We start from the raw sequence: 13,092 nt of genomic DNA on the forward strand, positions 1-13,092 counted from the left end.
ATAGAAATTTCCAATACTGTGCATATTTATAAATGTACTAGGATACATGAAGGATATTCACAACAGCATTGTACTAACAGCCTAAAACTACAAACAACTGAAACATTCATTAGCAGAATGGATTTTGTTTTTAAAATTATGGAATAGCTATTTAAAGAAGCATCCAATATATAGCAACAAAAATGAATAAACTATACACAAGATGAATGAGTATGACCTATGGTAAACAAAAGAAACACATAATCGTTTTAGTCATACTAACTTCAACTAATCTGTATTATTTAGTAATGAATATGTAATTGGTAAAGGAAATGATTTTCCATTATGATACATTCATTCACTGGGTGCCAGAACGCCTTGAGTTAGAGCCAAAAGGTTGGATCATTAGAGAGGTTTTTCCAGGCTTCTCTAAGCCCAGGTTAGACTGGATCCACAGGCGGATCAATTGTTATCTTTTAGAACTAAGCCCTCAGCTTAAAGAAAATAGAGGAGTAATATGAAAAGATTATGTCTTGAAACTGCTTACCAACTTTCTTCAATTATGCCACTAAGAGCTGGGTTAACCAAAGGCATCTCCAAAGGGCTCCAACTCCTTGTTCAAGAAGCGGAGGTATCAGGACCTTCACTGCCTACTGCCCCATAAGAACCCTTGCTAACTACACTGTCTCTACGTGAAACTGATCTGAGAAGTAAATTTCTTGCTCCATCTTATCAAACACACACAGTACAGAAAGAAAGCCCTTCTTCAAACTCCAGGATTTATCCTGTACTAGAATGCTACACTCTCTAGTGCCACAATTCTCTAGGAAGTTTCCATTTCTACTTCTACCCTTACCTCCCTAAAAATGACCGACAAAGGCCTCGTATAAAATCTAACAATGATTTTCTTGCTGTACATATATAGCCTCTTTCCCTAGGGATGAATGCTGAAGAGAACAAAACTTAAGAGGCAAGTAGAAAAAAAAAAAAGCAAATGATTTGAGCAGAAAAGGTACTGGCTAGAAAGGCAGAGTGAAAAAAGCCAGGGAAAGGGTAAATATACAGATGTCAGTAGAGAAAGTGTTTCAAGTCTGAGGGAATGGCCGACCATGTCAAGCACTGCACAGAAGTCAAGTAGGAAAAGATTTAAAAGTGCCTATTCTATCTGTAACAAAAAGAACACTGATAAATTTGGCAGTGGAAGTTTCTGAAGAAAGATGGTGACAGAGCCCAGAAGGCAGTGAAGTCTCTGGGATATGACAAAGTAGAGACAATTAACTATAAATGACTCTTTTAATAGCTCGACTTTAGCTAATGTATATACTAAGGGGAAAAGTTCAGAAAGAAAGGCTAAGGATGCCCCAACACCAACAGGTGTCTTCTGCATCATTGACTCCATGTCAGCAGCAATTTTCTCCACCTCCTGCCTAGATACCAGGCGTTTGTTGTTTGCCGTCTGTCACTGCCTTCACAGTCATTCTCCTACCTCAGAGGAATACCAGTCTGTAGTGCTGCCCAAAGCAGAGTTAGCACCTTAGGACCCATCCCCACAGGAACCCTGCTATATCAGTCATCCCTTCTGTCTCTTCTACCTTTCCTTCTGTCTCTTCCCTCTTTCCCCTTAGCATGTAAGCTGAAGTTTATGCCACCACAGGTGGGTAGGGGAATTATAAATGAGAAAAAGAACAGAGAAAGATCTTCTGGGATGTTCTCTATTTCTCAAACATGCTGCTAATTAATAACTATGGTCAAAAAATAGATATTGCCTCTTGGAGCAAAAAGAGTAAACTATTCATTTATTCATTTAATATTGGTGCCCATTATGAGCTAAGAGTCAGGTATATATCAACAAACAAAATTAAGTTTTTGCCCTCATGAAATATACTACCAAAGAAGACAATATAGACAATAAACACATACATAAAATGACAGATAATAATAAATGCTTTAAAAAAAACAAAGCAAGATAGACAGTAATGGGAGGTGTTATTTAAGAGTAAAGGGACAGGGAAGGTCTCCCTGAGGAAATGATGTCTGTGCAGGGTCTTCGATGAAGGTACTGAGACATGTTGAAACTCCTTATGTTTGATATGTTTAAGAAATATCAAGGGGGCCGGGGATGGGAGGGAGTGGCTCAATAATAGAACACTTACCTAGCACTTAAGAAGCCCTGGGTTCGATCCTCAGCACCAAAAACAAAGAAAAGAAATAGCATGAAAATAAGCATGGCTGGAGCAGAGTAGGGGGAAGTGGTAAGAAATGAGGTCAGAAAGAATACCAGGTAACATCATAAGAACTACAACTTCATCATAAACCTCATGAAAGACACCGAAAGATTCAGGGAGGAGTGTAACATGATTTCAGTTTCAAAGGCTCACTAACTGTTGCTGAGTAGAGAATTCCAGTACAATAGAGGGTGATGACATGCGATGATAAAGGGCAATGAAGCAAACCAAAAAGAGAGGCACCAAATTCTAAATCTGACCTAAGGAAAAATTCTCAAATCTATGCCTGAACAGAATCCTGAAGGACAAATAAGAGACAGCAGGGACAGCAGGGAAATGAAAGGAAACCCAAATAGAAAGCATATATGCAGAAAAGGCATAGGAATTTTGAAAAGGTTTGTCATTTCTATACCCCACCATCAAATAGAAAATGGTACATAAAAATACCATTTATAACATCTACCAAAAACGACACCCAGCAGTAAATCTAATAATATTTGCATGACATTTAAGGAGAAATTTGTACAACCGACCAAGTTGTTAATGAAACCCCATTTAATCAGAAAGATAAAACTAACTAATGGGCAGAAAGACTCATATTCTTCCCACTTACCTATAAGTGATATATTTCAAGCCAAAATTCCAAAAGGTATACTAAAAGATATTTTAAAGCAGCATGATTCATAATAGCAACCCAAATATCTATCAATCAATAGTGAAATGGACAAATAAATTATAATATATTCACACAATGGATTCATTATATAGAAATAAAACTAAACTATAACCACAAACAATTCAACATAGATGAATTTCAAAATCCTATCAAAGAAGCCACCAACAGAATATATGCAATATGATTCCATTTATAAAAAGTATAAAAGCAGGCAAATACTTGGCACAGTGGTGCTTGCCTACAGACACAGCTACTCAGGAGACTGAGGCAGAAGGACTGCTTGAGCCCGAAGTTCCATCTCCAAAACAAAATAAAAATAAAAACAAGCAAAACTAGGGAGAAGGAAGCATTAGTTGGGAAGAAGCACACAGTAGGGTTCTGGGGTGCTGGTAATGTTTCATTTCTTCACTAAGTACTAGTTACACACAGGTGTATTCACTTTATAATAAGCACACTTAGAAGTTGTGTGTTATTCTGTTTTTATGTTATACTTCAACTATAGGTAGTGTTTTAGTGTCTGCAATTTACATTAAAATGCACCTAAGATGGACTTATAAGACAGAGATGGATAAATGAATATATATGTTGTAAAGTAAGTATTATAAAATGCCAGTGGTAGATCTGGGTATGGTGGCACATGCCTGTAATCCCAGCATTCAGGAGTCTGGGGCAGGAGGATCATGAGTTAAAGGCCAGTCTAGGCTACACAGAGAGACCCTGTATATATATTAAAAAAAAAAAAAAATCAATGGTAGAAGAGCTAAGAGGAGGGCAAATAGATGTTTACCATAAAACTCTATTACCTTTCAATTTTTTTATGATAAAATATTATAAAAAAGAATCTCAGTAGGTTTGTGTTTGTTATGAAGAACTTGTCAAACTAACTGTAAAATCATGGAAGATTAACAGGGCAAGAATAGCCAAGATGATTTGGAAGAAACAAAGTCCCATCCTAACAAGATAAGAATAATTATTAAGCAATAGTAATTAAAATTATGAAGTATTGGCACAGAAACTGATAGACCAGTGAAACTAACTACCTAAAACCTAACTCATGCATACAAGAAATAAAATAGAGCTGGTATTAAAAGTCAGTAAGGGGGCTGGGGATATAACTCAGTAGTAAAGTGCCTGCCTAGAATGTGCCAAGGCCCTGAGTTTAATCCCCAGCAACACCAAGGGAAAAAAAAAAATCAGTAGGAAAAAGTTGTGGACTATTCAATAAGTGGTAATTAACAGATTATATTACAAGATTGGAAAACATAAATATATCTCTAATAGCTCACAAGGTAAATAAATATTGAACAATAAACACAGGTTATAGAAGAACACAATATGCAGGCAGTTTCCCAAGTTAATAATGGTTCAATGTACAACCTTTTACCTTTATGATGGCACAAAAGCGTATGTGTAAAACCAATCACTTCTGGTATATAAATTACATGAGATATTCAATGCTTTATTATATACTAGAGTTTGTGTTACATGGTTCTGCCCAATTGTAGGCTAATGTGAATGTCTGAGCATGCTTAGGTTAGGCTAAGCTATGTTACAATGTTAAGCAGGGTAGGTATTTTATTGGGTTTTCAACGAAGATTTTTTCAACTCACAATAGGTTTATTGGGACATAAACCCATTGCAAGTCAAAGTACATCTGTAGTTTTCTCTCTAATTAACATACTGTACATATGTATAAATGAGTTTAAAACTTGAGAAACAATATTATATACTGCTTAAGAATATATTTATGTTAAGAAAAATACAGAAGCACCTGGCAATGGAATACCAAATTCAGGTTAGTAATTACCTCCAGGGACAAGGCAGAATCATCGAGAATACACAAGTTGGGTGGTACATCAGTACATAGGCATTTGCAACATTATTCTTTATACCTTTTACAAAATCTTAAATATTTCACAACAAATTTTAATTTTTTAATTAAAACAAGTTTGAAATGTGAGTACATGGCTTATAAATGGTACTAAAGTAGTTTAATAGTACAGAGCAAATACTATAAATGGGGAAAAGATAAAAAGAACAACTAAAGAAATAGACTAGATCCTGCAAAGCCTTGAGAAACATGATTTTTAAAAATAAACTTATTTCGCTTTTTCTTTTAGTTCACACAGCAATCACAGAAAAGTATTAAGCTAGACAGAGTTCTACAAGATTACTATGATAAGTGTAAGATAAATAGGGTAAGTTTCCTGATGGCAGAGGCTTGTTTTCCATTTAATCCCTAATCTTAGCACAGTACATAACACATTGATGCTCAACAAATATTTGCTGAATTAATGAACTGATGGAAAGAATGGGGTGGGGGCAGCAGAGAAGTAGGAAAAAAAATTAAAAAGCAATTAAAGTAATCAAAACAGAAAATGCTGGACTTACAACGATCACCTAAACTTACCTCCATTTCTCTATTTTACAAGACATATTCAGATTATAAAAAAACTTTAAATGAAGTAACAATCTATAACATTATAAACATGAATACCCTGGTTCAAATCAGGCAATGTAATAATCCATATGTACTCACCATTTTTCCGCTCACTAAGTGGAGGCAAATTGGGATTCCTGCCAGGGTGGAGTCCCAGGGTCAGCTCGGGCTGCAAAGAGAGCTCCTGCAGTTCATTGGCCACAGCTTCACTCTGGGGGCTGGGGGCTGCAGACAGGGACACAAGCACTGGTTCCTCATCATTTTCACCAGCCCCTCCTCCGTCCAGCCCATTCACAGCAATGACGGAAGGGGGCAGGCACACCACACTGGAGAAATCCACTTTGGCTTTCGTGATAGCAACCTGGAAATGGAGGAAGAACAAAAAAATTTAGATGCCACCATGAGGAAAGTAGACCACTGAGCACATCCTGAACACTAATGTTGTAAGTAATAAAACTAGCAAACTACCATTATTCTTAAAAACTTTCAGACAGTATCTTACTACATAGTTCAGGCTGGCCTCACACTCACCATTCTCTTGCGAGACTAGCCTCAAATTCATCATCCTGAATGCTAGGATTACAAGCATGTACCACTGTGCCCAGCTTAAAAGGTTTTTGTAAAGTAGGCTACCATAGTTATTAAATATGCTGCCTGAATACATGATACTGTCCTCAACTAGCTCACTCAGGAAGACATCATATAATTGAAAAAAGCAGCATAAAAGCATATAATGGATAAAAAGGAAATGCTGTTCAAGGAGAAATAGCTATAAGGTAAAATGTCATCTTCCAACTAGTAAAAGAGAGGATCTTTAGAAATAGTATTTACTGAGTAGCCACAGGTGTTACATTATCATACCATACCATCATATTCTGAGGGAGGATTTAAGAAGACAATTCCTAAGTCATAAGATACCATAAAGAAATACCAATATAGAGATATTTGTTTCATTGATATTAGCCCAAATTTTTTAACCTACATGAATATTAACAGTATCCAGAACTAGAATAATAAAAATAAAACATGTGGCAATATGAGAACAAGATCTTTAAAAATGGCAAAGGGTGTCCCTATAAGCAAGGTGGCATATGCCTATAGTCTCAGCACTCAGGAGGCTGAGGAAGAAGGATCACTTTAGCCCAGGAATTCCAAAACCAGACTCAGCAACATAGTAAGACTCCAACAAAAAAATTAAAATGACAGAGAATATATATATATATATATATATATATTCACACACATACATATATATATATATATATATATATATATACACACACATACACACATATACATATATATATACATATATACACACATATAACATGAAAGTCTTTTCAACAACATAAGAATTCATGGTTAAGTGAATTATATGTATTCTTAATATATTTATTAAGAATTTTTTTTTGGGGGGGGAAGAGAGGGGGTAGGGGAAGGGGGGAGAAATGACCCAAACATTATATGCAAATACGAATTAAAAAAATAGGTAAAAAAAATAGCAATAGCACAACAAAACTATGGGAAGAAAAAGAGTTTCTATATGGAATTTGATATTTTCATGCATCTTAACATGAAATTAAAGTTTAATTTTCTAAAATACAAAAAAAAGCAAAAATAAGAATATACTATATTACATCAGTATGATTTAGCAATTACCTAAATTATAACTTCTCAATTTCATTTTTATTAAAGCTGACTTATTTAGTTACTGTATTATTTGTTATAATAGGCAAATTCATATTCATTATTGATATAGGACAAGAAATAGATGTAAGTTTCACCCTCTTTATTAAAAATATATTAATTAATGGTGTCAATCCAAACTTTTTCTTCTTATAATTTTAAAAATTTCTTTTTCTTTTCTATAAAATGATCATTTTATAATGATTATACTGAGTTGAGTAAAATAAAATATTCCTGTGTAAAAAAAAAAAAGAATTTTTTTTTCAGTAGTGGGGTTTGAACTCAGGGCCCCAGTACTGCCAAAACAAACAAACAAACACATTACACACAGAAAACAATATTATAAGGAAGCATGCCAAACACAAAACAGGTATTGTTTGCTTGAACTATGAGAGTTTTTTCTTTTCTTCTGAATTTATTTATTGGTAGTACTGCAATTTTGTTTTGTTTTGTTTTTGCAGTACTGGGGCTTGAACTCAGGGCCTACACCTTGAGCCACCCCACCAGCCCTTTTTTTTAAGAAGGGTTTTTTTCAAGACAGGATCTCACAGAACTATTTGCCCGGGCTGGCTTTGAACCGCGACCCTCCTGATCTCTGCCTCCTGAATAGCTAGGATTACAGGCGTGAGCCATGCCCTAGGAGTTCCCTACAGATTATAGCAAGAAGTTTAGAAACCAACAAAATATTGTACAGCTATAAAATTAAGAAAATAAAAAGACCACCACATTCTACCTTCATGTAAGGCAACAGTGTGCCCAAACCTGACTGTAGTACTGGTTGATATACCCCATAAACATAAAACAGATTGGAAAAGGTACAGATGAGAACAATGAAAATGGGAGATGACTTTATGGAGAATAAAGATTTTAAGAACATTCTACTCCAAACCAAAACAAAAAAAAGAAAGAAAGAAAACTTGAGTGAGACAATTTCAAAAGAAAAAAAACTACTAGGAATCAGTGTTAAAAGAGGTAATATGGGCAAACACTGAGAAAAGGGTTTTTTAAGGGTTTGACCAATTTTAAAAATTGCAAAGCAAATGTCTACTAAGAAAATGCAGAATCTACCTTCAAAGACTTATTTTTAATCTTACTTATGATTTATCATCATTTAAACAGTGTCTCTGTGTGCATTGGGAAAAAACTGTTAAACAGGGTTTAATCTATCTAGCTTGGAATTCTTTGCTACTGACCCTGAAAAAATATCTTGCTTCCTTTAATAGCAGCTTGTGCAGACTAAAAAGACTTCAGTTTTATGACATTTATGGACCCCCCTGAAATCTAATCTCCTTAGGACAGTAGTCCTTAATACCCTTTCTTCCCCCTCTATCCCCAAACACGACTTTTGGGGGCAATAGTGGGGGTTAAACTCAGAGTCTCTCACTTGCTAGGCAGGCACTCTACCACTTGAGCTATGCCCCTGACTCCTTTTGCTTTAGGTATTTTTCCTATACGGTCTCATTTTCTGCCCTGGCCAGCCTGGCCTGTGATCCTCCTATTTATGCCTCCAGCATAGCTAGATGACAGGTGCACACCACAACCTCCAACTTCTATTAATTGAGATGAGGTCTCCCACACTTTTGTCTGGGCTAGCCTGGAACTGTGATCCATTCTCCATCTCCCATGTAGACAGGACTACAGGCTTGAGTACTAAGCACCCAGCATTTTGTTTTTAACCTAAATTTCTTAAGTGAGTCGTAAAGGAAAGTTGAAGGATGGTATCAAAACTTCAGTACTAGGACCTAGCAAAACTGGCTTCACATACAGTGCCAAGTTTTCAGTGAATACTTGTCAAATCGTTATGGCTTATAAAAGTTCATATTAGGAAATGGAGTACAGCCCAGTGGGAGTTTACATGCTCAGCATTCAGTTCAAACCCCTGCACCAAAAACAAACAAACAACAAAACAGATATGCTAAAAGCATTCATATCTCTCATTAGAAAACTGAAAAATTCAATCATGAAAGCAATAACTGTGTATGCAGTAGACAAGCCCTACAAATAATATTTACACATAATAGACAGTCAATATATATATTTGTTGACTGAACAAAGAGAAAAAGCAAATGAAAGATACTTCTGAAGATGATTTGAGAACCACAGGAGAAGGGAATCTGAATGACACAATGAAGACTGCACAAAGATGCAGTATTGACAATAACGTTAGGAAGTCAAGGCCAGGAACTGGCAAGCCTCATTTCTCATTCCACTGAAATTCTAAATCTGAAGTGTAAGGCTAGAATCACAGTTTCATATAAAAAGTTCATATAAAACCCCATTATTTCAGACCTACTATTTGGAATATCATAACTGGTGTGAGAATTAAGTAAAATTTTATGCTACTTGGACAGGGAGCGGGGGTCGGTAGAATAAAAGAATGCCAGCAGTTTTATAGTATTTACCAGATTAAAGTGAAAAACTAAAATACTACCTCACGATGTATGAATCTTTACATGATTACAAAAGATACTAACATGTTAGATGATAATGTCAATAAATATGTCATTTTCAAATGAGCTTTAATTTTTTCATTAAAAATGTCCTGAAAGCTGGGCACTGGGGACTCAAACCTGCAATCTTAGCAACTTGGAAGGGAGACTGAGATTGCAAAGATTTTGCGGTCCAAGGCCAGACTGGGCAGAAAGTTAACAAGACATCATCTGAGTCAAGCACTAGATATGATGATGTGCCTCTGTCATTCCAAGATATGCAGGAGGCTGAGATCAGGAGAATCGCAGTTCCAAGCCAGCCCAGGCAAAGTTATTAAGACCCCCATCTCAATTGGAAAAAAAGCTGTGTGTGGCAGTGCATGCCTACCAACCCAGCAACAGCAGGCCTGGGAAAAAAGCAAGACCCTACCTCCAAAGTAACCAGAGCAAAAAGGGCTAGGAGCATGGCTCAAGCAGTAGAGTGCCTACCTAGCAAACCTGAAACCCTAAATTCAAACCCCAGTATTTAGCATAGTAACAATAAAAAAAAAATTGAGTTGGGTGTGAAGGCCTTTAATCCCAGTCTCAGGTAGCTGAGGCAGGAGGATAGAGAATTCAAGGACAGCCTAGGCAATTTAGCAAGAAATCACCTCTTTAAAAAAAAATTCTTTCACTACTCAGTTCAGCTGCCTATAATCCCAGTTACTCAGGAAGCTGAAACAGGAGAATGACTTATGCCCAAGGGTTTGAGGCCAACATAGACAACACAGTCCCAAAACTTCCCAAAAAAAAAAAGTCAATGACACAATGATGAAATGGGCAAATGAACTAAATAGAGCTTTTTCAAAGGAAAAAGTCCAAATGGCCAAAAACCACATGAAGAAATGCTCAAGATGCCTGACCATAAAGGAAATGCTAATCAAAACCACATTAAGATTCCACCTCACTCCTGTTAGAATGGCTATCATCAAGAATACAAACAACAACAAATGTTGGCAAGGATGCAGGGAAAAAGGAACCCTTCTACATTGTTGATGGGAATGTAAGTTAGTACAACCACTATGGCAAACAGTATGGAAGCTCCTCAAAAAACTAAAAATTCAGCAACACCACTCCTACAGATATACCCAAAGGAATTTAAGTCAGGTTACAATAAAGACACCTGCACACTTGTCTTTATTTCATCATTATTCACAATAGCCAAGCTCTGGAAATAGCCAAGATGCCTGACAACTGATGAATGGATTAAGAAAATGTGGTATTTATATACAATGGAATTTTGTCATTTGCAAGTAAATGATGGAACTGGAGAACATCATCTTGCGTGAAGTTAGCCAGGTTCAGAAAGTCAAAGGCCACATGTTTTCTCTCATATGTGGTATACAGGCCCAATACAAATATGAGCAATATTATAGATAATTATAAGTACATACAAAACACGTACCCCAAAGTGGGACTGGTAGAGGAGACCAAGGAAGAAAAGAAGGAAAGAGAGATAATGAGTAATAATGAAATACATCACATCTGTGTAGCAACAAGACATGACAAAACATACTGAAAACTGTTAAAACAACATAGGATAGGGGAAAAGGGCAAGGAAGTGCAGTGGAGAGGGATACATTGAATATAAGTATAATATAAAGGCAAAAATCCCACTGACCACAAAAGATACCTAAACAACAAAGGACAAAAGTGAAAAGCAGATAACATTAAGGAGAAGGCACTAACGGGAAAAGGAAGGGTAAAGGAAGTAAAGAAGGTGAACATGTTTGATGTACCTTCTATATAAAAAAAGAATATAGAATATCTAAACCTGTTGAAACCACCATAAGAAGGTAAAAGGTAGAAAGGAGAAAAATGGAGGGATGAACCAATTCCAGACATAATACATATATACAGGAAATGTATAGGTCCATGCATAACTATCTTAAACAAAAACAACTTTTTTTTTTTCAAAAACAAAGGACAGGAAGGTAAAACAGGTCCTGTCTGGGGGTTGGTACCAGGGGGAGGAGGGAAGATATAAGGAAAGGGGGTAGGAGGGTGAATACGGTGGAAATATTATGTACTCATGTATGAAAATGGAAAAAATGAAACCTGTTGAAACTATTCTAAGAAGGGGGAAGGATAAAGGAGAATGATAGATGGGGTGAATTTAACTAAGATTAAAAGTAAGCACTCTTGTAAATGTCACAATGTGCTCCCAGTACAACAATATAATACGCCTATAATCCCAGCTACTCAGGAGGCTGAAACAGGAGGATGGCTTGTGCCCAGGAGTTTGAGGCCAACCTGGACAACACAGAGACACCCTTTCTCAAAAAAAAAAAAAATAATAATAAAAATTATGAACATTAACTCATTAAACTCATAATATTCATTGAGCCTGAAAGAATAAAACCGTACACTCTTTGAAATGCTTTTTCTCTTTTGTCCAATAATTACATTCCTCTTAATAGTTACAATTAGATAATTATCATTTGCTGGAATTTGGAGACTGGCATTCACTGTGTGTTATTATTCCCAAGAGACAACAACAATCCATCTTATGGTATCATAATTTTTCTAATGAAGCATGAAGTTAAATTCCATGAGTCTGCTATTCTGGTATGCAATTATACATATATACAACCTCACTAGAATGAGTTTATTTAAAAGAAACTTTGGACAAAAATGGCCACCAAAAGAAAATGAATGTAAGTCTAGTGTTAGGCATGAAGATCAGCTACTGCTGCCTTCCCTCTCCCCCTTTTTTTGAGAATGGGTCTCACTATGTTCCCCGGGCAGGCCTCAAACTCACAATCCTGCCTCAGCCTCCTAAGCAGCTGGAACTATAAATGTGTACCTCCATGCCTGACTAGCTCCTTCATATTTAATCTAAAAGTGATATTTTCATAGAACACTCACATTCTTTTTTTTTTTTTTTGGTGGGATTAGGGTTTGAATTCAGGGCTTCATGATGCTTGCAAAGCTGGTACTCTATCACTTGAAGCCACACCTCCAGTCCATTTTGCTCTGGTTATTTTGGAGATGTGGTCTCTTGAACTATTTGCCTGGGCTGGCATCCAGGAATCTCAATCCTCCTCACCTCAGCCTCCTAAGTAGCTAGGATTACAGGTGTGAGCCACCGGTGCCAGGCTTACACATTCTTAACTGATTAAAGAAAAGTATCAAACCCTGTTTGGACTTGGAAGAGCTGTTTTAACAAGTGCTCTATTCAGAGTTCATTAGCTTAGTAACTGATGAGGTTCCATATTAACAGAATAATTAAAGGCTTTAAAAAGTCACTTTAAAATTTACTTTACCACATATTTTTATTGGGTAAATTGTATGCTATGGATAAGTTGTATGCAATGGTGGTATTTACTAAGGTTTCATGATATATTCTTTAAAATGCTTGTATTAAATTATATCACAATAAAACTCTTCCATAAAGGTAAGAGGTCAGCAGGGATGGGGGGAGGTAGATGGAACAAGAGTGCCAGAACACTTCAACACTGTTGAAGCTGGGTCTGAGTATATTGAAGCTGGGTCTGAGTATATGGATATTTATTATACTACTTTCACATACACATTCTCTCTTACATTTGTGTATTTTATAACATTATATTTTTTAAAAAAATTAGATTCATACACAGACCAAAGGGAAGTACAGAG

General features: G+C 36.1%; 1 long non-coding RNA gene across 1 annotated transcript in view; it reads right to left on the bottom strand.

Moving 5' to 3' along the window:
• Positions 1–5,604: 5,604 nt before the first annotated feature.
• LOC141425851 (uncharacterized) overlaps positions 5,605–13,092 on the bottom strand; it is a 90,956-nt gene continuing 83,468 nt past the window's right edge. Inside the window, exon 3 of the long non-coding RNA XR_012451010.1 lies at positions 5,605–5,681. This is a non-coding gene — a long non-coding RNA (uncharacterized lncRNA). The remainder of the gene's footprint in view (positions 5,682–13,092) is intronic.

This window comes from Castor canadensis, chromosome 8 (genome assembly GCF_047511655.1).
Source record: "Castor canadensis chromosome 8, mCasCan1.hap1v2, whole genome shotgun sequence".
Classification (NCBI taxonomy): domain Eukaryota; kingdom Metazoa; phylum Chordata; class Mammalia; order Rodentia; family Castoridae; genus Castor; species Castor canadensis.